Source organism: Leptonychotes weddellii, chromosome 12 (assembly GCF_054177405.1).
Source record: "Leptonychotes weddellii isolate Sample4059 chromosome 12, ASM5417740v2, whole genome shotgun sequence".
Classification (NCBI taxonomy): Eukaryota; Metazoa; Chordata; class Mammalia; order Carnivora; family Phocidae; genus Leptonychotes; species Leptonychotes weddellii.
The window spans coordinates 50,155,349-50,183,344 of NC_138380.1; the positions used below are offsets into that span (position 1 = coordinate 50,155,349).

At 35.1% G+C, this 27,996-nt stretch overlaps 1 protein-coding gene and 1 long non-coding RNA gene across 2 annotated transcripts in view; one reads left to right on the forward strand and one right to left on the reverse strand.

Annotated features, from left to right (window-relative positions):
- The window catches only part of POLR1F (RNA polymerase I subunit F), a 118,422-nt gene that overhangs the window by 73,683 nt on the left and 16,743 nt on the right, over positions 1 to 27,996 (forward strand). The window lies entirely within an intron of this gene.
- On the reverse strand, positions 4,042 to 27,965 carry LOC145716543 (uncharacterized). Its single transcript, XR_014139303.1, has 4 exons — positions 27,877 to 27,965; positions 13,214 to 13,389; positions 6,281 to 6,348; positions 4,042 to 4,079 (listed from the first exon to the last, which is right to left on the reverse strand). It is a non-coding gene; the product is annotated as an uncharacterized LOC145716543 (long non-coding RNA).

Sequence of the window (27,996 nt, forward strand, 5' to 3'; positions counted from 1 at the left end):
TTCTGTTCCATTGATCTATGTGTCTGTTTTTGTGCCAGTACCATACTGTCTTGATGATGACAGCTTTGTAATAGAGCTGGAAGTCTGGAATTGTGATGCCGCCAGCTTTGCTTTTCTTTTTCAACATTCCTCTGGCTATTCGGGGAAAGCTATTTAACATCTTTTAGCATAATTTTCTGTATTTGCAAAATATATAATTATTTATATCTACCTCATGTGACTACTGTAGGTGTAGAGTAACACAGATATTATATGTAATATATTTATCAAAGTTCATGGCACCTAGCAGTCTAAACATTAGATATTATTGTTATCATTATTCTTATTCTGGAGCATTCACTCCAGGTATTCTTTTCCACTTTTGTTAGGTTGTTAAAATTTTATAGCATCTTTCCATATTTTGAGAGCTGAAACTAAGTCAGGTTTTACTCTAAGACACAAACTCACTATTGCTATTGGGTCCTTTCCTGGTCATTTGATAATAAAATAATATTTATATCTAATAACTCTAAGCATGTTAGAAAACAGATAGGTAGATGCCAGTGTGTCTATCTCTACTCTCTATCACTAGACTCCAGCATCTGTCTTAAGCAAGGACCAAGAACTTGTACATCTTACTATCTACAGCTACTTGGAAATAAGAAAGGGAGGGAGAAAGATAGGGAAGAGACACCAAAGAATTACCTCACAGTATTTCCAAATTTTTTCAGTCTGAATTCTAGAATACATTTTAAAGTGGTGCATGGAAATTATATATATTTACATCATACACAGAAGTATATATATATTTTCCCATATAATCAAAATGTCAAAAAACTGTCCAAATTCCTCATTAAACTATAACATGTACAATATTTCTTTGAGTGAATGTGCCAATTGATCTTTTTAAAAAAGTGTGTCAAGACAGAGATACTACTTTGTTATACACTTTGTGTAAGTACATTTCATTTGTTCAACATAAAGTTACTGATCACCTACTGTGGGATGAGCAATATTCTAGATATTGGAAATGTGCAGACAAATAAAATATGATCTATGCTTTACTAGAGATTACAGATTAGTAAAGTAGAATGGCCAGTAGGTAGAAAAATTGTGATATAACATGGCAAGCACGTGATTCAATGGAGTTATTAAGTTAGCGTGGATCTGGAGAATGAGATAACTAACACAATGGGAAACTGAATGGCTGTCCTAACACTAGCTTTTAGTCCGGTTATTTTTGCCAGAACAAAATGCATTTATTTATAAACTTAAAAAAATTAATCTTAATTTTGCTCTCTCACAGCTTAGTCTTTGAAGACCCGTCAGTAATACTCTTCCTGCCTTCCTTGTTCAATTGCCCATATTTTCTTTTCTAACTCAACTCTAACTTTTGCCTCTATCATTTCTCTCCTTACAAAAGTGGATGTTAAGGGCATAGCCAAGGGTGAAGGCAGGAGTCGGGGCACGATAAAATTGGTGTGGTACAAGCAGATAGGTCTTTTGGTGCAATGACAGAAACTCAATTCACACTTGCTCAGGCAAGAAAGGTGATGTATCATCCCTCACAACCAAACTGTAATGTTGAGGAATATGCATCCTCTGCTAGGCAGCGAGGGGATTCGAATACTGACAGGATCCTCTCACCATTTCACATGCCTACTATTTTCACACCCACTTCTTTCTTCCAGACAAACTTCATATTGTGGAAACAAGGGCTCCTGGTAGCTTCCAGGCTATAATGAGGCCCTTTTGTTAGCTTCCACTTGAAAAACTCTTCAGAAAATTTTAATTAGATAGATGTGATGTGAACAACAAACAAGGAACAATGCCACCACAAGACTGGGGCTCTTGATCAACTACCCAGTGGTGGAAAAGGAAGAAAGAACACATTTGAGAAGAAGGGGAATGAATGGAAGGTCAAACAGAAGCAGTCACACATACATGCTGGCTTTCAAGAAATGTTTACTGAGTTCTTACTATGGGCCAAGCATGAGACTTTGTGCCATAGTCTAATGGGCAAGAGTAATATTATTCAAATAATCTATAAATAAGACTTCTCAATGGAGGACAGGGGCAACTGTCCTGTTTCAGGTGAGTTCCACTTTCCAGCATCTCCCTGAACCTGACTACAGCCAGCTTCACCAGGCTGGGGTTGGTCAGGAAAACAGACCTACTAGTATAACTCTTCCAAGAATAAAATGTTTCACTTAGAAATTAGGTTTTATATGGATGTTGGAAGACCTGGAAAGGGAAGATTAGAGAGTTGCCCTGGAAAATCAAGGGCACCGAAGCTGGAGTCAGGGAAGTTGGCCTGGAGAGTCAGGAAAACCTCTGCCATCTGAAGCTCTGATATGGGTAGTTCTCATGTGCTCACTAAAAAGCTGCTGTGATTCTCATGCCTGCCTACAAGTCTGGCTATCACCACATCCAGACAATAATATATTTAACTTCTCTTCTGCTGTCCAAACCTCATGCAACTTCCTCTCAAAGGGAAAAGGGAAATCTTACCCAGAATGAAATAAGGAAGGGGAGTTTGGGGAATGCAATTTCCCAGACCTTGGAAAGGTGTGGTTATGATGCTGAGTTGGCAGCAGACAATTCATCCCAGCATCCTTACCCTGATGCAGATGTTACCATGTTGGCCAACACTTACTGATGACTAGCTCAGCATTTCATGTTTTCTCATTGAAGCCTTACAACAACCCTAGTGGTGGTTTGGGATAGAGAGAACAGCAGGGAGAGAGAGCTTTAGCTTCCACCTTTTACAGATAAGAAAACTAAAGCTAAGAGAAGGAAGTGACCCATAGTTCCACAGCTGAAGTAACAGTGGGGCTGTAGTTCAAATCCAAATCTCTGGCAAAGGAAACTGATTTCTGAACTGCACACAACACTGTCTCTCTAATCTATTCCTTATTTGATAAAATTGTTGCTTATGGCTCAGGGAGCCAAAGGCAATTTGTTCTCCCACGCAGTTTCACTGAAGATGGCACTTCTAATTTCAATGACTCTTGTAAAAGAGCCATTTGGGGAGATATGTCTAGATGTATAAGGTTTAAAGTCCTAAAAGATAGATGGACCCCCAAAGGAAATTTCAGCAACCATTAGGAAAGCTAAATAGAATGTATACACCATGGATGGATTGGATTCTTTGTCCAAAATTATTTAAGGCAAAAAAAAGTATTTGGAAATTTTATCAATAGTATTAATGTTTTAAAAACTGGGAAATAATAATTCTGCTGGGCAATTTAAAAAAAATTATACTCTTGTGAGTTGTAAAATAATATGAAAGTATGTTGAAATGAAGAAAGGTGCCATTGCAATGAAAATGAAAGGTTGTTATAATGGAATATGAGACAAAGAGAGCTTGTCAGGAAAAAAAATGTACCAGTGGTTATCAGAACAATTTTAGAAAGGAACAGAGTAAAAGAGAAGGAGCAAAAGAGAGTAACAGAATAAGCAAGTGTGCGAGGGAGACTGTGTATGGAAGATTCAAGTAACACATCTTGTCCTCAAAAGGAAGTAATCTGTAAAGCAACAGTGTTCAAAGGGCTTAATGAAGAAGCCTTCAATCCCACTCTAGTCCTTCTGTATGATCTCATACTCCTCAAAAAATTCTGCTTGCTAACTTGGCTTCTAAATGGTTTGATATTAGCAGTGGGGTATCTTGTATAGTAGCAATGATCTTTTTGATTATTGGAAAGATGTGTTCCAAGATAAATACATATATCTGAAAATTGCCTTATAAATGTATTTCTGGCGCATATATAATCAGACTCATAACTTTCTCAAGATCTCAACGTAGAATTGATATCCTGAAATCCTGGACACAAAAAGCTGAGAGCCAAATACTCGGCCACTATGAAGACTCCATCAATACTCAGAAACCTCACGGATGTCATCATGATATGGCCTGCAGCCTTAGCTTCCTGTATCCACAAGAGAAAAATGCAGGGTATATTTTGGTCCAGATGCAGATGAGAAAATTATGTCAAATACATACCACTGAGAGTTAGTGTCCTGTAATTCTGAATTCTCAGCTTATATGAGGAAGGTGTTACAGGAATATCTCCATTTGGTATCTGTGATGATTTAAAAACCTGTTAAAAGAAAGTCAGCAAAACTATCCTCTACCTGAAGGATAACAGTTTTAACTAGTAATAGGTCCCCCATTTTAGGGGAATGGAATCAAGAAATGAAATTATTATTATTTTTCTATATTCATGAGGCACAAGCAACAAATTATCTATGATAAAATGGTATTCTTTAATCTTTTTGGTCAAACTGACTGGTATTTGCATATCCTAACAATAAGCATCACCAAATGTGAGGTAATGAAACATAGTAATCTGCTAATTCCCAATTCTTTCACTCCAAATTTTGAGAAGAAAACAGAATGTCACTGTGAGAAACAAACAGGCTACCTTTAGTAGTTTATAGCCACTCAACTGAACTACAAAGAGTTCTCAAAGGAAATTATGTCTGGCTATTCCTAGATAATTTCTCCAAAGTCTTTAAGGTTCTTTTTATTCAACTGGCAAAAGCTATCTCATGCCAACCTGTCATCATTCTATTGTCTTCCACCACTGAAATTCAAAAACTCTTGCTGAGATGACTTAGAAGAAAACACAAAATTGTAAAATTTTCAGTAAATAAGCCCCCTAAACAGCAGTCAGACAGCACACTGTAAAACTCAATGCATCCCCAAGAGTCTTTTGCTACCTACTCTTAGGTTGGCTGCTACATTGTAGCTGGGAAAATGCAAAATATAATAAGTGGAAAGAGCCAGGTGGCATGGGGATTTGGTAAAGCCACTTCTCATTTCTGGAAGTCTGTGTGAAAAATAATGCCGAAACCAAAATCCAAAAGTGTTGGGTGGAGTGAGCCCAGTCTCTGGATATTTGGCTGTACATATTCAAAAGTCCCAAGCCTTCTGGCCAAATACAGTGTGATTGGCAGCTCATGGAGATGGCTGGGATGGAAATAGCAGGCATGTGGATCAGAGTTGAGGTGAGTGAATAAATGTATGGATCCCTGGAAAAAGAGTGCGGAGAGAGAGAAACAATATTTTGGCATTCAGGAAAGTTTCTGGATTCAGCACATCATGTTGAATAAAAGATAATATGTACTTGGCAATAGATATGAAACTTAATGACTCATTAGTTGAGATAAATCTGATTCCTTTTGAAAGAAATTCTATCTCAGGTTGCAGACTGAGTAATTATGTCAAGAAGCAATTTATTTTATTTATAATCAGAATGGGGATGAATCTGAATAGTAGCAAAAAGGAAAATGGAGAAATAATGAATAAAAGGTTTCAAAATAGTGGAAAAGTACTTAGGCAGGGGTGATAAACTGCAGAAGTGTGAGCATTCAGTTTGTAAACATGTTATACATGGCCCTGTTGAGTTGATTTTTATTTTATCTTGGTGTTCTCACCAGTAAATCTTCCACCAGTCAATTCTAAAATGAAAAGAAAAATACACACAAACACACATCCTCATTGCCATAAAAATTCAGACTTTAACAAAGGTATGCCAATATGTAGTAGAGTCTTACTGAATCAGCAGCACCTGATTGCCAAGTTTTGGGCACTTTTGTTTGTTCTGTAATCTGAAGTGCATGGTTTACACATCCATGCTGAAATATCTCTGAAATGAGGAAGTTATAATGGAGAAAGGCCTAAGGTGGTATAAACTTGGGTCCGAGAAGACATATGAACATGTTACAGAAAAAGAAGGAAAGAAGAAAGGAGGGAAAGAGAAAGAAGGAAGGAAGGAAGGAAAGGAGGGAGTGAGGGAGGAAGGAAAGAGGGAAAAAAAGAAGGAGAGGAAGGGAGGAAGGAAGAAAGTTGGCCGATGTTACTACTAATAATATATAAAAATATATACTTAGGGAATCCAATGTGTTATGAGCCAGATAATTATGAGTTAGAATAATAGACTAGTAATAAATAAAGATTCCCCAAGGTATATGTGCTACACAAAGTGGGAAAATGATAGGGATATCTCTGAAGAATGATATAGAGATAAAGACAATTTGTGTTGTAATGAGGTACCAGAGAAAGTTTCTATAAAGGCAGTGTTCTGGTCAGTGGACACAGAGGACTGCTTTGATAATGATAATCAAGTTTATATGTAACAATATATAGAGAACTGTACTCTATATAAACCAAATAAGAATGAACATATTTATAAATTCTGTATGGATTATTTTGAAAAGAACTGTCCGACTGTATGTTTGTTTCTCATCATATAAGAAAGATGACATTCAAACATAGAACACGTTCTCATAGGCTTACCTGAGTTACATACAGTTCTCGGAAGGCTGGTGAGCTCTTGTTTTTTCTCTTCTATGCAACAAGCTAGACTGGAAAGCAATGGATAGAGAGTATTATTTTCTAGGGATGGCCTTATATGCTTTTCTTTTTTAAAGGAGATCATCTGCAAATTTCAGTTCTTAATTTTCAGTATAACGTTGCTTGGGCATGTATTACAACATACCAGTGTGTATCTTAGAACCACTACCAGTAAAGTAAAGAACTTTTAAAAAACAAGAGATAAAAAGGCCAAAATCAATTAGAAAAATGTGCAAAGTTTATGAATTGACAATTCATAGGGAAAGATATACAAATGTCCCTTAAACATACAAAAAGATGCTCATATTTAATTTTTGTCCACAAATTCCAATTTTAATAATTTAACCTGAGGATACATCCCCCAAAATAAAAAAACATATATGCTCAAGGGTTTTCATTACAGGATTATTTACAATATCAAAATATTAGAAATGACCTAAATGCCCATAGATAGGACAGTGGTTGAATAAACAATGGTACTTTCATACAATGAAAGACTACCAAGCTATAAAGAGTGAATATCTCTATCAACTGATATTGAGGGATTGCAAGGATATCATTACATTAGATTAAAAAAAAAATCAAGGGACAAAAATTTTCTATTACACTCTACCTTTTATGTGAGAAAAAAGGCCATAAGTATGCATACATATTTCCTTATTTCTTTGTATCTACACTTGTGCTTGAAAACAAAACACTACCACCACCAACAAAACCTCTATTGACATTTTTGACATTCGGATGGAATGTTTGTGTCCCTCCAAAATTTGTACATTAAATCCTACCCCCCAGTGTGATGATATTAAGAGGGAGAGATGTCACATAAAGTATTTGCATATCTGTGAAATAGCAGATAGTGAATTTAAGAACACATTCATCAACTATTCCTTACTAATTACCAACTATTGCTCAATATTTATGCTGATCACTAGGCATTCTTCCACCTCCCAAAATTCCAAAATGTTTAACACAAGTTCTTCATTTCCATTTTTTTAAAAAGTATTTTTCATTTCCTCATTATTTTTTTTTCTTCTCTTCACTCCCTTTCTGAATGTCTATAATTTCATTCACCAGGATCATTTCTGACTGCTCATTGTAAACTTTGTTCACTATGGAATTATTTCAAACCCTAAATTCTTTGAGTAATTTAAAGATTCCTTTTAAAATTTTTAGACATAGATTGTCTGTAGTTTTTGTAATAATAGCACAAGTTACTTGGGAATTCCCATCTGTATCCAATGTGCAGTGGACACCATGCTAAAGTTATTTTAAGTTCCTTTATTTAAAATTGAAAAAAAAGTAGAAGAGAATTAATCCTAAAAAGCAGCAACCATATTTCCATAAACATCAAAGTGTGGGTATTCTTTCTCAACATTTTTTGTAGTATTTTTCTTTATTTATCTAGAGCCCAGCTCCCTAGACAGCTTCACTGGAGACTCAACTAATGTGGGGCTGGGAATGCAGACCTGCAAAGAGACCATCATGTTTCAGTATCATACAAACAGTGTAATGTAAAATAATCTAAACCAACAGATAGTTTTGAATAGTATGAATTTCAGGTCTATTTACATAGAAGACAATCATTCAAGGAGACCTAACATTATCCATAAACAAATATACTTATCCATATAAACATAATCAAACAATGCTGTTGATTATCCTCATGGAAAACACCAAAGGGCTTACTGCAATTCTTTTTTTTTTTTTTAAGATTTTATTTATTTATTTGACAGAGACAGACACAGTGAGAGAGGGAACACAAGCAGTGGGAGTGAGAGAGGGAGAAGCAGGCCTCCTGCAGAGCATGGAGCCCGATGTGGGGCTCGATCCCAGGACCCTGGGATCATGACCTGAGCTAAAGGTAGACGCTTAACGACTGAGCCACCCAGGTGCCCCACTGCAATTCTTTTAAACTCTTTCCCAGTTCCAACTGATCTCTAAAATAGTCAGGTCTCCTTATAGATCCGGGGGGTTGATATGAAATTGTATGGACACCTAAGTATTCAAGTATGTACTTTCTAATTTGGGGATATTTAGTATTCCTCCTTTGTATGGACTAAATATTTGTGTCCTGCCTCCCAAATTCACACATTGAAGCTCTAACCCCTCCCCAACCCCCCCCCCCCGATGTGATGGTATTTGAAGATGGGGTCTTTGGGAGGTAATTGGGGTTAGAGGAGGTCATAAGGATGGGGCCCTCATAATGGGATTAGTGTCCTTCTAAGAAAAATAAGAAATCCTTTCCACCCCCCAACTCTGACATGTGAGGACACAGTGAGAAGGCAGCCATCTGCAAGCCAGGAAGACCGTCTTCATCAGAAACCAAGCATTCTGGCATCCTGATCTTGGACTTATAGCCTGTAGCTTATCTTTTCATGTTTTAAACAGGATCTTTGCAGAAGAAAGTTTTAATTTTTTTTTACATCCAATTTATCAGTGTTTCTTTTTATGGATTGTACTTTTTTGTGTCAAGTCTAAGAATTCATCGTCAAGCCCCAGATCCACTCTAATTGTGGATTTGTCTCTTTCTCCTTTCAGTTCTGTAAGGTTTTTTTTCCTACTGTATTTTCTCTATTATCTAGTGCATACATATTTAAGACTGCTATGTCTTTGTGGATTGGTCCTTTTATAATTATACCATATCCCTCTCTGTCTCTGGTCATTTTCTTTGTCCTGAAGTCTTATATTAGTATAGCCACTCCTGCTTTCCTTTGATTAATATTTACATGATATATCTTTTTCCATCCCTTTACTTTCTACCTACCTTTTCAATTCTATTTGAAGTAATTTTATTGTCAACAGCATATAGTTGGGTCATGTTTTTTAATCCAATCTGCCAAATCTCCATTTTTTAATTGGCATATTTAGATTTTTTACATTTAGTGTTGTTATTGATGTATATAGGGCTTTAGTCTGCCATTTTGTTTTTGTTTGCTCCTTCTGTTTTTCATTTCTCTGTTTTATTTTTCATGCCATCCTGTGGGTTATTTGAACATTTTTTAGAATTCTATTTTGATATATCTATAGTATTTTGAGTATACCTCTTTGTATAGATTTCTTAGTGGTTTCTCTAAGTATTACATTACACACACACCACAGTTTATGGTTGTCCTCATTTTACCAGTTCAAGTGAGGTACAGAAACCTTAGCTTCCCTTACTTCTTATTACTCTCACCCATTTATAACATAATTATCTTAAATATTTCCTGTACATATATTTAGAACCACATTTGACAGTTTTATAATTTTTGCTTCAACCATCAAATATAATTTTAAAAAATCAAAAGGAGAATAAAAAAGCCAATTATATTTACTCATGTTTTTGCTTATTATGTTCTTTGTTCCTGATATTTTTAAGTTCCTTCTCATATTGTTTTCCTTCCTGTTTAGAGAAATTCCTTTAGCCATTCTTTTAGGGTAGGTCTCCTGGGACAAGTTCCCTTAGTTTGTCTCACTAAGAGTAAATCTCTCTTAGTAAGAGATATTCACTAGCTGTAAGATTGAGTTGGCAATTTTTTCCTATAACACCTGAGAAATAAATACTGTGCCACATTCTTCTTGTTTCCATGCATTCTTAAAAGAAGTCTGTCATTCTAATTGTTTTTCTCCTATATGTAAGGTGTTATATTTCTCTGACTGCTTCAAGATTTGTTTGTCCTTAATTTTCAGTAGTTTTAATTTTGATGTGCTATGACATTAATTTCTGTGGGGCTCATTCAGTATCCCAAATCTGCAGGTTTATATCTCTTACCAAATTTGAGAAGTTTTCAGCCGTTATTTCTTTGAGTATTTTTCCAGCCTTGCCCTCTTTCTCCCCTCCTTCTATAACTCCTATGACATTAATATTAGATCTTTTGTTATAATTTCTAAGGCCTCTGAGGCTCTGTTCATTTATGTTTAGTTTATTTAATCTCTGTTGTTCAAATTGAGTAATTTCAATTGTAGCTATCCTTTCCTTTGTCCCTTACTCTCTGCTGTTGAGCATTTTAATTTTGGTTATTGTATTTTTCTGTCATAAAATTTACATTTGGTTCTTCTTTACAGCATCAGTTATTTGCTAAGACCTTCTAATTTTTCATTTGCTTCAAGTATGTTTTTAGTTGCTCACTGAAGTATTTTTATGATGGCTCCTTTAAGATACTTGTCAAATAATTCTAACATTTTGGTCGTCTTGATGTTGGTATCTTTTGATTATTTCTTTGCATCCTCCTGGTTCTTGGTATGATGAATTATTTTCTATTATAACCAGGACATTTTGGCATTATCTTCTGAGACTCTGGATCTTATTTAAATCTTCTGTTCTAGCTAGCTTTCTCTGACACTTCTGGCAGGGAAGGGGGGCAGTTCATCATTACTGTTAGGTGGTGGTTAAAGTCCAATTTCTCAGCTATCCTCCATTAACACAAGAAAGAAAACTCCTCACTACTGCTGGGTGGGCTTAGCTATTATGAAAGTCCCAACTTTCCACCAGGGGTCCTCTGACACCACCCAGGAAACAGGGGAAGGGATGGATGTCTTATTACCCCTGGTGGGAATGTAAGTCCAGGCTTCCTAGTTGGTCTCTACTGACATCTGAGGGTTAGAATGAGGGCTTATTAGTGGCCTGCAGGGATGAAAGTCCCAGCTCTCTACTTGGCTTTCCCTGACATCACCAGTTGGGGGGTGTTGAGGTGCCTCATTACAACCTCATGAAGGTGAATTTTAGCCTCCTTGCTCAGCTTTTACAGGTGAGGGTTGAGATGACACTGCAGGGTTTTATGTGGTATTTGGCTTCAGTAGAGTGATTATAATCTAAATGCTTTCTCTATGATCATATAGTTTCAATGGTTAAAGGATCTCTAAAAATTATATAGTCCACTCCTTTAATTTTACATAAGAGGCCCAGAGGAAAAAAATATATTGCCTATGATCATATTATCTAGTTAGTATCAGATACTGAATTAAAACATGTCTTTGGAATCCCACTTCAAGGATCTTTCTCCTCTCCGAGGCACTTTATATAGCCACAGTTAATTCAGGGGATAAAAGAGTACCATTGTAAATATTTAAAAATTATTTCTATTTTTTAGATAACTATGTACTTGTAAATTTAATGGTTGAAACATAAATGTTTCATTTTATCAATGTAAATATGATGTTACATTAAAATCCCAAAGTTTCTTGAGCTATAATTTCAATAAAAATTGGTGTATTCACATGACCTTAGATATTTCTTTTCTTTTCTCTCTACAGATTTCCCCAACACAGCCTTGACATTTGCTTCTAAAATACTTCACTCTTTGAAGTTCAATAGGATAGATGCTATTATAAGTAATGGTATCTTTTCAAAGCTTTGCCTTAAAATTGGCTCATTTTTTATAGTTTTCAGTGGCGTATGTCATAAGAGAAGAATATGAGGTATATTTAGAATTTATGGTGTGCCCCCTGGGAGGGGTCTTTGCCTTAGAAAGAAACATTTATTTAGTCCTGGATAAGAGGAACATGATTGAGGTGTTACCTTTAACACTAGGATTAGAGAATTGGTAACTATCCAAAATGGATAAAAAGGCTAAGTCTACCAAATTCTAAAACACTTTTTATAGTAAGGTCTCCTCACTTAAAAGTGTCTCTTCAGTCTATGCCTACTTTTCAGTGTTGGGAATTAGAGAGAATGTGAATTTATCTTATTGATAGTAATTAATGAGAATTCTGTCTATGTTTTCAAGAGTGACTCACGAAATCCAATCAGAAACATGAAATAAAAAAATAATATTTAGCTATAGAAAAGAAATTAACAACACAAATATTTTAAGATTTAACCATCTACTTTCTTGTAAATAATGTGCTGTTTATATTAAAAACCCAGACTGTGGGCATGATAGAAAGTGTGGGGTGAGTAGAAGCAATAAACTACTACATTGTATACAAGACAAAATAGTACATTAGATGTGTAATAGTAGGAAAATATGAAGTATCATAGGAATAGAGTATGAAATAGAAATAATGTTTTATAGGGGCTTATGAACTATAACAACTAGAGCAATACATTCATTTGTATGAATCAGATCATTACATAATATTTCTGTGTATACGTAATAATTTTAGCCTTCTTTTATTTAAGGCTTTACAACATTTAGGTGATTTACAATTCTCATTTTAATATGAAAATCTGTAATTTAACACAAGTATAATAATTACATAATAATGTAACAATCTATTGTATTATTAATATAATAATTTACTGAGTACTTACAATGAACTAGTCACTGGACCAAGTACTAAAAATTGTTAAAAACTAATCACATCTTTTTGATGTTTATAGATTCATGACATGACATAGATTTGCAAATGTGCAAAATTATAATCAAGATCAAGTGATATTTGTTGTAAGAGCAATATAGATCATTCTAGTACAGAAGATGAAGGATAACAAAACACTAACTTCCTTTGAACTTCTAATTTCAAGCACAAGGCAACATGTAAAAATACTCCACAGTTAGAAAAACCCAGGAATCTTGTTTCTACATTTAAAGTCTAACATGGAAGAGAGGATGATTTTCCTAAATTTGCACATAAGAAAGAAATACAGGCACACAGAGCCGGAAAAAAAGTTACTTAATGTTAATCTACTTTGATAAAGATTTATATTCCTCTTTGAAACCAGATGGTAAAGATTATATATTTTGATATAAAATGGGTAAATATGCCATGATGGAAAGAAAGGATTATGGAGAGAACTTTGATCTATGGAGGTGCTAGAACCAATTAAAGATATGAAAGAAGTAAGTATCACCAGTCCCAGATGGAGTTCCTGTGAATTGGACTAAGTGTTCCAAGACTGTTTGACAAGTCCTCTAGCAGATGTTTTTAATCTTGGATGGAAAGCCCAAGCATTACCTGGATGCATGAGAAAGGCTACTTTGGAAGTGATGGCAGGAAAGGAATCAGGATCTTGACTCTGGCTCTTCATTTGGATTGGTCTTCCGGGCACCAGTGTCTATCAGCCAAAATCCACTCTTTGGTGATTATCTCAGTAGGATGCATAAGAAATGATGTGGGTCATCTGAGATCATCTGAAGGATATAATAAGGAAATTAAACATGGTTATATATTCCCTAAAAGTATCCAACAGTGAAGTTTCACACTAGAACAAGCAAATTAAAAGAAATGTAGATTTAAAAAAAAGAAAGAAAAAAAAGAAATGTAGATTAGTTGTTTTTGATAGGGGTAGACTTACAGCCAGTATGTCACCCATCTAAATGGCAGAACAGAGGACATCTCCTCTTGACCTAAATATTTTGGACATCTTAGAATTTAATTTGGGTGTACTACTGGAAAATTACTATCAGAAAAAAAAAATCTTGGCAGGACACAAAATGGTGAGTTGTCTATTATTGCAGTCTAGAGTTTAGATGCAACCTAAAAGCTCAAGAAAAAGACGATTTTAGGTTCAATGATGTCTGCTTATTAGACAACAAACAACAAATAAATAGTCATTTACTTTCATCCTATTGGGTAATTTGAAAATAAGTATATTTCCAAAGATAGGGAAAATGATCAGCAGATTTTCATTCACACTTCTAAAGTTTTTTGTTAGCATCTTCCAAATCTCACTTGGCAAAAGTCAAATATATTCTCAGCTGAATGCAAATGTGCAAAAATCCAAAAAGAGTTATTTGCCAAGAATCTCTTTCTCCCTCCTTCCTTCCCCCACTCCCTGTCTCTCTCCTACTCTCTCACTCTCTCATTCTTACTCTCTTTTTTATTCCAGACACTTCCATTTGGAGTCCTAGAGAAATAAATATTTCAGAGAGGAATTCCATGCTTTCTTTGGAGGAAAAATTCCCCAAGAGTTCAATAATGCTCTATAGAAACAGTTGGTGGTGGGAGGCCTTCCCTGCTAAATTTAAAACAATATTATCAGGCATGCCAATTAAAATCCTTGTGGGATTGGGTGTGGTGGTAGAAGCAACTTCAGGTCACTTCAGAACACAGAGAAAATGTTCAAAGCAAACCTCTAAATGAAATTGGGTCTCTTTTCCTCCCATCTTAATAGAAAGGATGGTACATTCTTATATCCACTTTATTGTTGATATAACCTTAAAGTTTTGGCAACATGTCCCAGAAAAACTGACCACATCCCCACCTTTTATTCCATGAAAGATGGGGAAATGCTGATCTGGATAAGTTTCTGAGGAGACAGAGAGAAGGTTCGTGAACCTTAGCATTATTACAGTTCTCAAAGCAAAGTTGTTCCAAGAACAAGTTTAGATAGAGGGAGAGCACAATTATTTTCCATTTTAGAATTCTGTTCTCTAAACTTTTGTATGACTGACCACCCAGTATAATAAAGTATTGTTATAGCATAAAATGGGTGGCATTCAAGTATTTATGAATCAATATAATTTAATAACATGTCTGGTAAAATAATTTGATACATAAAGAAAAAGAGAAAAACTATTGTATTTCCATAATTATAAGCAATTATTTATTTTTACATTTTAACATTTCCATAATTAGTATGCATTTTTTATAATTGATGCATATCTTTGTAGTGGACTTTTTAAAAGTAGACTTTTAAAGAAGGTGTTAGCAAATCAATGATGCCTTTTTATGTTATTTCAGATTTGAAAAAGTGCATTATTTGCTATAAAATGATATTGTCTAATTTTCTATGGATTTTATTACTCTGCTTCTCATATCTATAATATAAAAAGACTGTGAAAATCAAATGGTAGCTATTACATGATTAGATTTGGAAGACTCGCTCACACACACACACACACACAATTATGAAGTAAGTACTATATCACCTTCTTCAAACATCAAAGAAAGCTACTACCCAACACTTCAGATTATAAAAGCAGGCCACAAGACAGACTGTTAGTCCATTTGGATTGATAACAAAATACCATAGACTGGGTAGCTTAGAAACAAGAGAAATTGGTTTCTCAAACTTCTAGAGGCTAGAAAGTCCAAGATCAAGGCCCTAGCAGATTTGCTCTCTGGTGAGGGCCAGCTTCCTGGTTCACAGCTAGCTGCCTTGTCACTGTAACCTCACATGATGAAAAGGGCACAAGAGAGCTCTCTGGAGCCTCTTTTCTAAGGGCACTAATCCCATTCATGAGTTCTCTATCTTCTATCCTTATGCCCTAACCACTTCCCAAAGGCCCTACCTCTTAAAACTCTCACATTAGGTATCAGGATTTAACATATGAATTCTGGAGGGACATGAACACTCACACTACAGCAGCCAGTGAGAAGCCAAGTTAGCATTTTGGACAACAAATAGGCAAAGTCTAAAGAGGCAGACATCTTCAAACTATGCTATGTTGTTTCATCCCAAGTATTTCTCTTCTACATTGATATAAAGGCAGTTGTAGAGAATATTTAAGATAGGATGAAAGAGTCACATTTGCTAGGTGACTCCATGGTAAACAGTGGCTTGAAGTTGAGTTATATTCCTGTCTGGAATTTTCCCTCTACCCCATGCAATCCCACCACTGTCATACTGGAGTAACCGAGTCTATACTTAACAGATTCATTATTTCCCATCTGACCTAAGGTTTGCCTGGTACACTACCTAATATGGACTGAGTCTAACAAATATATACTTACATATTTGTAGATTTAAAGTCTTATGTTGGATTTTTATATACATGCGGAAAAATGGACAAATAAAGCATACTTATTTCTAAAGAGTATGAGATGAGATATTGGACTCTTGGACAGAAGTTCTGTGGGGTAAGGGGTTGGTCATGGCCAGGAAGAAGACATGAAAATGTCCAAGTAGCCTTGGGAAATTATTCATTAAATCACTCTTCACTCTACAAAATCTAGTCAATATTTGTTGCTACTAAAAAGGAATTACAGTTCCTAAAAACATTAAACTCCTTCTTTTACTGCCTAAATTTGAGATAGATATTTCACACTGTGCTTAAATTGGGTAAGCCTCAAAAAGTTGGGCAAAATCTCCTTAATATACATATGAATTTGGATAAGACTTTAATACACTGGTAAGTATTTTAAGGAAGTGTGGAATAAACTACCCTTAAATATTTTTTTGGTAGAAAAATAATCCTATTGTTCAAACTACTGCGTTGGAAAATGAGAAACATCAAGAATACAACAGCTTGGAAATAGCTGAATTGCATCCCCAACCATCTTAAATGCCTGGAGAAACCAGGAAGTATTGCTCCAGAGTGAACAGCTTCACCAAGGATGCCAGCCAGCATTCTCCCTCTTAGATATGGGCTTTGGAATCAACTGTGAATAAAAAATCCTCAAGCTATAAGATCTCACTTAGGGCTGGGGAGGAAAGTGGTGGAAGAGAATAGTTTGGAAAAGATGGCTTTCATTTGGTGGTTCCTTTTAAAATTCGGTATTTCTTAATGAAATTATATGCAAATAAGTACAAAATACTCATATGCACATACAGATAGAAATTTCAACTAAAAGACTCTTTATGAGTCTGTTCTCCATGGACTCATTGTAATCTTTATACATCTTAGACCACCTTTAAATATCTGCTTCCTTTCCCTACACTGCAAGCCCAGATTCAGGTAGAGTTTAGGCCTCTGGGCTTTTCCATGGAGGTGAAATTCCTCTGTCAGCCAAGTTCTGAGGCACTTGACAATGAAATAGTCCTGACTAAATGTCAGCACTCTCATTCCCCTCAATTTGACTACAGATATTTGTTAGGTAATAACCAGCTCCCATTCATGTACCAAAGCTGGTTGTATGACTTCTACAAAGATAAAATCTTGAAAATATAAACAGTTCTTTAGAACCTGGTCTAGTCTCAAATGAGAAGTGTATCTGGCTGTTAATACATTTTCTAGCACCAGACAGAAAAGTCACATCAGTCCAGCTATGTCTGAATTATCTTGTCAGGATTTCACACAGACAGTGGAAACTTTTTGTACCTCATAAAATTGTAACCAGGCTGATAAATCTGTTTATTTTCCTCTAAGTGTGCCCTGGTTTTCATAATACAGACATTTTGTAAGTGTGCTAATGAATGGCAACACCCTCATCCGAATCTCAATCTTCATACTTTCTCTGCCAAGAAATTTGTTTTGTGAATTTTCAACTTTTGTTTTTCCACCACAAAAACTAACCATGAGACCTGGCTTGAAAGCAGTTTTAGCAATTTTTTTTGTTTTCAAATGCACTTACTTTGATAGCTGAAAATGACCTCGAAGAATGATTAATACCTTGTGGGGTCGATGACATAAATCTGCTCCAGTGGGCCTGATGCAAGTTCTCTCAGAAGGAATGTTACAGCTATATTGCTGTGGAAACCTGGTGACACTGAGCAGACCACACCAGATATAAAATCTTCAAAAAGCATAACTACTTAACCTGGACTTGAATTTATATGGACTTGACTTGTTACCAAAAAAATGCAGTGAACTCTTTTCCCTAGAAACTGCATAATGTGTTGCAATACTACCCAGAAGAAAAATCCCTCTCCTTTAACAGTTTCAAATGTGCTAACAAAAGAATGAGTTACTTTCTGATGATTTTAATTTCTTGGGTCCCTTAAGCCTGTTTTTCTCCTATCTAAGGGAAGAATGGTACAGTGAGGGCAAGGGGTGACAGGGTAAAGCAAGTATCAAAAATCTGTCAAGCATGTGATTACACAGGATACTGCAACAAAATAATATGTTTGGTTAAAATGTTTGTGAGGGCCATCTTTAACGTGGTTGACAGAATAATTTTACGGGAGTCTCGTATACATAAATCAACTAATAAAAAGTCAATTCAATGCTCCTACCTGACAAACTAAATAAATTATGAATTAAGAAACATTTGTGGTTTTGGTGACACAGGTTGCTTATCATAGTGGTTAAGAATGTGACCTCCAGGGCCGCCTGGGTGGCTCAGTCGTTAAGCGTCTGCTTTCAGCTCAGGTCATGATTCCAGGTCCTGGGATCGAGCCCTGCATCGAGCCCCGCATCGGGCTCCCTGCTCCACAGGAAGCCTGCTTCTCCCTCTCCCACTCCCCCTGCTTGTGTTCCCTCTCTCTCTGTGTCTCTCTCTCTGTCAAATAAATAAATAAAATCTTTAAAAAAAAAAAAAAAAAGAATGTGACCTCCAAAGCCAAGTCATGGGGATCGAAACCTTGAATGACCATAAGCAAGGTAATCTCCTCATGCCTTAGTTTCCTCAACTGTAAAACGAAGATAATAATAGCACTTACTTCACAGGGTTATAATGAGGATTTAACAACTTAAGTTTTGTGTAAAAAAAAAAAAAGAAAAGCCTGGAAGAGTAGCTAGCAAATGCTCAATAATATTTGTCATTTTAGATTCATATCTAAATTATTTTATCATCATATCTAAATGATTTATCATTCATATCTAGTGATTTTATCAACATCAAATATTAACTGAATGTAAATATATTCATGTGGTGAGTGTTGAATTTACATAGCTGATTTCATACTTGACTGTTCAAAGAATAGTCTCACTATTATGCCATGGTACATACATACATGTGGTTAAACTTTCAGCCAGTGAAGCTGCAAGAACCTTAATAGGGTGGGGATTAGAATCTTAGAGAGGGAAGAGATTTTAGTTGTAATTCAATATGATTTTCCAGAGTAGGAAACCAAGATCCACAGAAATTAAGTGGCTTTCAGGAAACATAAATTAATAGCAGAGCTGAACCCTGAATGCAGGTCTTCATATTTCATGTACATGCGTATAAACAGACAATTTGTAATTTTTTGATGGTGTGTTTCAGTCATTGTGTTATAAAAAGATACTTGTCCATTAGCATGGGAATAATTATATAATTACTTCTTCTGATTCCTATCAAAGACTCACCATTAAAAATGATAGATATTATTTATATTTGCAATGTCATGATTGACATTTACATAATTATTTAACATAGAAAATATTTGCCACAGTCATACTGTAAATAGTGCTAGTATGAAGTGTAATATACAGTATAAAGTTCAGACAACATTTAAAAATAAAGCTCTGTATGTTGAAAAAGAGAAACAAATACTTTTATTTTTCACCATGCTGATATGTCTTCTCATGTAAAGTTTGTAACAATCTTATACTATGGAACTTATTTTATGAATAAGTAAACTGAGGATCAAAGTTATTTAGGTAGTTTTGTCCATGATCACAAAATTAGTGAGTGGCCCAGATGAATTCAAAGCCAGATCTCTGGCATCAAATCCTACACTATTTCCAATATACTGGATGAGTTTATTCCATATGTATTTATTCAGTCTTCGCTTTGCCTTCTAAAAATATAAAGACTTCTTGGAGATGATTTTTTTGCATGGTCCAAGTCTTTTTTAAATGATAAATGAAGTTCAATTGGATGATTTCCTTTTTTGCTTGGATTTCTTTACATAAGCAAAGGCTTCCAAATCCTTGCAAATGAGTATAGTTTGAAGACCCACACTATGGGCATCACTCAGGAGCTTAGAAATGCAGATTCTCAGCTCCCAGTACAGATTTACTTAATTGGAATCCACATTGTAACAGGCTCCCAGATACTATATATGTACATTGAACTTTGAAAAGCATCAGTCTAAATCACTATACACTTTTAAAAATGCTGCTCAACTGGGCGCCTGGGTGGCTCGGTCGTTAAGCATCTGCCTTCGGCTCAGGTCATGATCCCAGGGTCCTGGAATCGAGCCCCGCATCGGGCTCCCTGCTCAGCGGGGAGCCTGCTTCTCCCTCTCCCACTCCCCCTGCTTGTGTTTCTGCTCTCGCTCTCTCTTTGTCAAATAAATAAATAAAATCTTTAAAAATGCTGCTCAACTACCCAGTAGTGGTGTTAATAATGGTGGTTTCAGTACTGTTGTTTTGCAAACTAAAGAGCATTTATTTTGTAACTGAAAAGTTGAATCAGTATTTATTCCCTTTCTAACGTCTTTCCTCTTCAGTTTATATCAAGCTTTGCACTTGCAAATTAGAAAGTGTCAATTAAGGACATCAGAGGATTTCATACATCTTTAAAAATAATCAAAGTAGGGGCGCCTGGGTGGCTCAGTCGGTTGAGCGACTGCCTTCGGCTCAGGTCATGATCCCGGGGTCCTGAGATCGAGTCCCCCATTGGGCTCCCCACTCGGCGGGGAGCCTGCTTCTCCCTCTCCCACTCACCCCTCTCATGCTGTTTCTCTCTCGCTCACTCTCTAATAAATAAATAAATAAAATCTTTAAAAATAGTAATAATAATAATCAAAGTAATTACCAGATCACTGGGGTTTTTACAAAGATTCCAAAACATCTTCCAGAAAACTGGGAAGATAGGAATAATGGAACATCAGTCACCTTAATTGCTAACATTTACAAATTTCTAAAACGGGAGAGGAAATTTCATATACATCACTGTATTTATGTTTCACACAATGAGGAGAAATGGTAAGATAAGTGAATACTTCAGAAATTGAGGTATATGACAGACTTTAACACCAATGCACTTCAACTAGGAAAATTTCCTTTAAAAATTGCTACTTGTAGAAAGTGCTTACATGTCATATAGTTTGCTTTTCACAATAGTTCTATGGGCTAAACTTTGTTATTCCCATATTTCAATAGAGAAATGAAGACCAACAAAGATGTTGAGAAAATTAATAGTGCCTTGAATTGCTATTATAATGTTATAATGGATTAGATTTAGCTGTCTGCAAGCCTATGTTCTTTCTACCTTGTAGATTTAGTTCAGGGGGTTTTTAAAAAATCATTTAATTAAACAAATTTTTTACACTCAAAATATTTGAAGCCTGCCACATAGACCCAGTAGAAAGACATGCTTTTAGCTATTGTTCTGATCACTCAGCTTATAATTTGATAATGCATTTGAGTATAATACATACCAAAATTATATATATTTGGTATACATAAATCAACTATATACCAATATACCAAATATATTGCACAAGGTTAGTGTTGAATTACAAGAATACGAATATCCTGGGGTCCGGTATATTGTTTGGATAGGTACCCTTCCAAACTATCTTCTGTGATAAAGTTAGCTTTCCTTCTTATTTAGGTGTTATTTATCTCCTGTTCCTCATTCTCTCCTGTGGAGAGAAAAGACAAAGAACCTCGTACTGAGGCTTGAAGATCTCTGACACTTTAAATCTGTCTGGAGAAATAACTTGAAAAGTAGAAAAGTAATCAGAACACAGAGTGGTATGAGAAAAATTTGGAGACCTGTTGATAGAGAAAATAAAAGAGTGTCAAATCCTGCCGAGAGATCATATAAGATAAGGAGAGATCGCATCTGTTTGAATTTGAACGTGGAGTGGTGGGGGACATGAAAGCAGAATGTAGAGGAAGATGATAGGCAAGTGCCAAGTGAGAAGGCAGACATAACAGAAGGATGCAACACTTTTGTGTTTGGTGGGTGTGAGGAAGGCTGGAGCTGACGGTAGTAGAAAATGAAGCATTAACGGGAAAGGATGTGGAAATAAGAGAGATTAATGCGTTTAGTTTTCCAACTTTATTCTTTTTCAAGATTGCTCTGATTTGGGGGATTCCATAAGCATTTTAGGATGGATTTTTAAATTTCTTCCAAAAATGTCATTGGGATTTTGATACAGATTGCACTGAATCTATTGATTACTTTGGGAGGTACTACCATCTTTACCATTTGTTGAAAAGAGTCAGTTATTCTTAATGGAAATTTTAAACTATGTTTGAATGCTGATGCATCATTCAATTAAACTATCTCAATTTATCAAATACTTAGTGAGTATCTACTATGTGGCAGGCATTATTTTAAGTGATGGCAATTAGAGCCAAGACAATTAAGCCAAGGTTCATGATCTATTGGGAAGATATTGCAATAATCAAGATTGTAGGTCAGATCATATGGGCAACAGTGGAGAAGGTGAGAAGTGGTTAGATTCTGAAACTCTTTTGAATATATGAGAACCTGCTAATGGACCAGACATGGAATGTGAAAGAAGGAGGGGAGTCAAGGTTGACCCCAGAACTATTAGCTTGATAAAATGACAAGAAGGAGTTGCCATCAAATGAGATGAGGATACTCTGAGTGGAACATAATTTTTGAGGAAAGATCATTAATATGGGTAAAAGATACCAGCTATATATGAGAAAGGTAGGAGGATGGAAGGAAAGGTGTAATTTAGCATGGTAGTACAGTAAGAGAGTGAGCTTACTTGAAAATATCATGGTTATGTACACATCTGAAGTTGTGACCATGAATCTGACACCAACCTGCCAGATGTGTGATTATTTCCAGCACTACCCAGATGTACACATTCAGTAGAGCAGAAGATGGATGTTTGGGCCCATTTAGGATTGGATTGTGGACAGTCAAGTATGACTGAGGGAGGAAAAGACAGTGAATAGTGGAATTTGCTAATGAGGGTTTATAGTAATGAGCTATGCAATCCAAGTAGCATAAGGAGGGAAGTAAAGAGGAATCAAAATATCAACAACATACACATTTGTAAGACTCAGTAATCACTAATGCATGGAAGGCTATTACCAAAGATTAGCACTAACAAATGTGCACACAAATAAACATACATCTATCATATATAAATATATATATCTAGTTGTTGCTGATATCAGAGTCCAAATTGGTGGGCCCAGACATTATTAGGGAATGCACGTATAAAATCAAATATACTTGCAAAGTTCAAGCTCATTTTTATTTATTCTTTGTGACTAGTAGACTTAATAAAAACTTCTTACAGAAATAAATTGTCATTAAGTATAAGTAGCACATAATCTTTGAATTTGAATGGTTCTTTGCTGCTATTATTTAATCCTTTGATTCTCATACGTAGATTTAATTTAGTGATTAATTGAAATGCGTGAGGACAGCTTCTGTTACCTTGGAAGCTTTGTGGGATTTGCATGCTACTTCTAGACAGCTGTATCAAATGTGGATTTAATCAGAACTCCTTGTCCTCCATTTTCAAGAAAATTCTATAGGAAATTATCAAGCTTTCCTAGTTCCAGTGCTTGATTGGCAGAAAGAATTAAGCTTTTTATTTTTATGGCTTCAACATTTCATTATGCAAGGCCTTTTCTTAAGTCAGTTGCCTAAGACACAGCTAAATCTAATGAGTTATAATCATCAAACAGAGACCAACTAGATCTTATAACCTCCACAATACTAGATAGAAAGAAAGCATGATGGGTAAGTTTGGATAAAGCTACATTTCCCATAATCATTAAAACTTTATCAGAACCAGATTATGAAGATCTAGATACTACTTCATTTCTCTCCTAGGGCATTTAAAGCTTATTTATTAAATCATGGAAAATACTGCCATCATATATCTGTTAATTCTGTGGACTAGATTAGTTTGTGTCAAATTTCGCAACATCTTCTCTGGTTCCAAGTTTGTAATGCCATCAGTTCTCCTCTGTTCGTGCAAGAAATATCACTGAATGTAAGTGTCATAAGAAACATATTTTCTTTTAACATTTCTGCTTCATATGGAGGTATTAGACTGGTTCTTTATTTTGGAAGAAGTCAACTAACATCATTCTTGGATATCAAGTGTATTTAAGGCTGGAGGAATGATATTTGGACTTGTCTGATGTTTCCTCATAATTAAATTCAGGTTGTGGACTTTCAATAATATCTGTGTGAGGAGATCAAGCAATCCTCAAAGCAAGTATGAAACTGAATGAAATATAAAAAGAAAAAAAATGAAGTATTTCAGGTACTTTAAAGTGACCAAAGACACAACAAAATGCAATGTGTTTACTCCTGAAAAACTGCTACTACAATGGGGAAACCTAATGGCAATTCTGTGGCCTTTTTGCATGGGGATCCTTCCAAAACCACCTAACTCCACCACTCCAGCTCAGGCTGCAAAATCCACAGCTTTATGAGTGGTGGATGAGAGCTGACTGTTCAACGTTGATGGCAAACATCAGCAGCTTTATTGGCAAAGTTGGTGGACCCATTCAAAGGAGGGGTAAATGGTATCCCTCCTATACCAAAGTCAATGGCTCCCCCCATATATCAGCAGCAAACAATTGGAATTTGAAATAAAAACATAAATCCATTGACATTAGTATCAAAATATATGAAATACTTATGTACACATCTAATGAATTATGTGTAAGGTCTATGTGAGAAAAACTAGGAAACTTGATGAAAGAAATGAAAGAAATCAAAGATTTAAATAAATGGATAAATAGTCTAGAAGTGTTATGGATAGAAATGTTAAGAAAACAATTCTTCCCTACCTGATCTACAGATTTAAGGCAATCCCAATAAAAATCCCAAGTTATTCTGGGGATATCAACAAACTCATTCTAAAGTTTATATGGAAAGAAAAGAGACGCAGGATAGCTAACAGAACATTGCAGAAAAACAAAGTCAGAGGACAGACGCTACCACTTCAAGAATTACCATAAAGTTACAGTAATCAAGGAGGTGTGATATTTATGAAAGACTAGACAAAGAGGGCGCCTGGGTGGCTCAGTCGTTAAGCGTCTGCCTTCGGCTCAGGTCATGATCCCAGGGTCCTGGGATCGAGTCCCACATCGGGCTCCTTGCTCCGCAGGGAGCCTGCTTCTCCTTCTCCCACTCTCCCTGCTTGTGCTCTCCCTCTCTCTCTCTCTCAGGTAAATAAATAAAATAAAAAAAAAAAAAAGACTAGACAAAGAGATCAGTGGAATAGAACAGAAAGCCCAGGAACAGACATACAAACAGACAAAGGAGCAAAGGCAATTCCATAAATAATAGTCTTTTCAACAAATGGTGCTGGAACAGTTGGACATCCAAGTGGAAAAAATATACCTAGAAACCTACATCTTTAAAAAAAATTAACTCTAATGGATTTTAAACCAAAATACAAAATGCAAAACTATAAAACTTCCAGAAGATAACAGGACAAAATCTAAGTGACCATGGGTTTGGTGATGAGTTTTTAGATACAACACAAAGAGCACTATTTGTGGAAGAAAACTTTTGATATGTTGGATTTTCTTAAAGTTAAAACGTTTGTTCACAGTTAAGAGAATGAAGAGCTAAGTCACAGACCTGATGAAAACATTTGCAAAATATATATTAGATAAAGGACTTGTATCCAAAATATACAAGAACTCTTAAACCCTCAGCAAAGATGGCATATAAGCACATGAAAAGATGTTCCACATCTCATGTCATTAAGAAACTGCAAATTAAAATAATCATGAGATACTACTACACATCTATTGGAATAACTAAAATCCAAAACACTGATAATAACAAATGCCTGTGAGTATGCTGAGCAACAGGAACACTCATTCATTGCTGGTAGGAATGCAAAATTGTACAACTATTTTAGAAGACAGTTTGACGTTTCCTACAAAGATAAACATAGTCTTGCTATATGATCCAACAACTATGCTCCTAGGTATTTACCCAGTTGAGTTAAAAATTTATGTCCACACAAAACCCTGCACTAAAAAGTTTATACCAATTTTATTCCTAATGACTAAAAACTGAAAGCAACCAAGATGTTCTACAATAGATGAATGGATAAACAGACCACAGTGTATTCATAAAATGGAATATTGTTCAGCAATACAAATAAATGATCTATCAAGCCATAAAAAGATATATAAGAAATTTAAATGCATATTGCTGAAAGAAGCCAGTCTAAAAATGCTAAAAGTTACATGATTTCAATTATATGTCACTTTGGAAAATGCAAAATTATGGAGACAATTTTTTTACTTTCTTTTCTAAAAAACACCTGATCAGTTTTATAGATCTTTTTAGATCAATGGTGGTCAGCAGTTAAGAGGGAATGAGGTAAGAGATAAACAGGTGGAGTACAGGTGATTTGTAGGGGGTTAAATTATCCTATATAAAACTCTAACGGCAAATCTATATTATGCATTTGTCAAACTTCATATTATGCATTTATGTCTTTACAACCCAAAGAGTGACCCAAATGTAAACTATGGACTTTAGTTAATAATGATATGTCAGTATTTGTTTGTGAATTATAACGAATGGACTACACAAATGCAAGATTCACTAAGAGGGGAAACTGTGTGTGGGGGGAGGTACGTTGTGTGGAATAGGGGCTGGATATATGGAACTCTGTACTATCTGCTCATTTTCTCTGTAAATCTAAAACAGTACTAAAAATGTAGTCTATTTATTATTATTATTTTTTAAAAACCCTACAACCTCAAAAACTAACGATGTAACGTATGGTGATTAACATAACATAATAAAAAAATAAATTTACAAAGTCAGAGAAAAAAATAAATGGGGATGCAACAACTGGGTACCTGTATATGGATAAATTATCCTCTATCATTAGCTGATATCATACACGGAGATAAACTTGAAATGGATCATAGACCTAAGATAAGAGCTAAAATGATACAATTTCTAGAAGAAAACAGGAGAAAATCTTTTTGAATTTGATTCAACAGATATTTCTTAGGACAAAAAAGAACATATGGCAATAAAGAAAAAAGAGTTTATAAATTAGACTCCATCAAAATTGCAAACCTTTGTTCTTCAAAAAACACTGTTAAGAAAATGAAAAAGCAAGCCCTATACTAGGAGATAATATTTAAAAAATATATATATGATGAGGGAGGGATTTCTATCTAGAATATATAAAGAAATCATATAACTCAATAATAAGAAACTAATCCAATAAAATAAAATAATAAAAAAGAAACTGATCCAATAAAAATTTGGGAAAAATATTTTAATAGCTACTTCCCCAATGAGGGCATATAAATAGCAAGTAAGTACATGAAAAGATGCTAAGCATCATTAGTTATTAGAGAAATGCAAACTAATTCCAAAATGAGATACTGCTATACATCTACTAGAATGGCTTAATTAAAAAAAAAAAATAATGACAATACCATGTACTGGTAAGGATGTGGAGCAACTGGAACTCTCAGAAATTGCTGGTGGGAATTCAAAATGAAGAGTTGATAGCAACTTTGGAAGACAAATTGGTAGTTTCTTACAAACATACATTTACCATATGACCCAGCAATTCCACTTCTAGGTACTTCCCTAAGGAAAATGAAAAGCTATTTTCACACAAATACTTGCATGTGAATGTTTACAGGAGCATTATTCATAATAATGATCCAAACCAAATATCCTTCAGTTGGTGAATGAATAAGAAAATATGGTATATCCATATAATAAGATGCTATTCAGCAATATGAAGAAACAAACTACAAAAGACATGGCAAATCTAAAACTGTAATTCTAGGTGAAAGAAACCAGATATAGGAGATATGATATATGATTCTACATATATAACATTACTAGAAAAGGCAAAACTATAAGGACAAAAAGCAGATCAGTTGTTGCCTGGAGCTAGGGTCAGAGCAGGGATTAACTGCTGCCTCTCAAGAGGTAATTTTTTGTGGTAATAAAAATGTCCTAAAATTGGATTTTGATGATAACTACACAGCATGGAAGTTTAACAAAACACAAATATGTGTAAACTTAAAGACTAATATAAGCAGTTTATGAAAATTATATCTTGACACATCTGATAAAAATCTATATGCATTATTGTTAAACATATCCCAGAAATGATGTTGTACCTTCTTGGTGGATCATATCAGGAAACGTCTGAAGCTTCAATGTATCATTATTGGTGATGTCAACCTTCAACAGTTTTTCTACTGTAAAGTTTCACCTGAAATTGTAACATTTTCATTTTT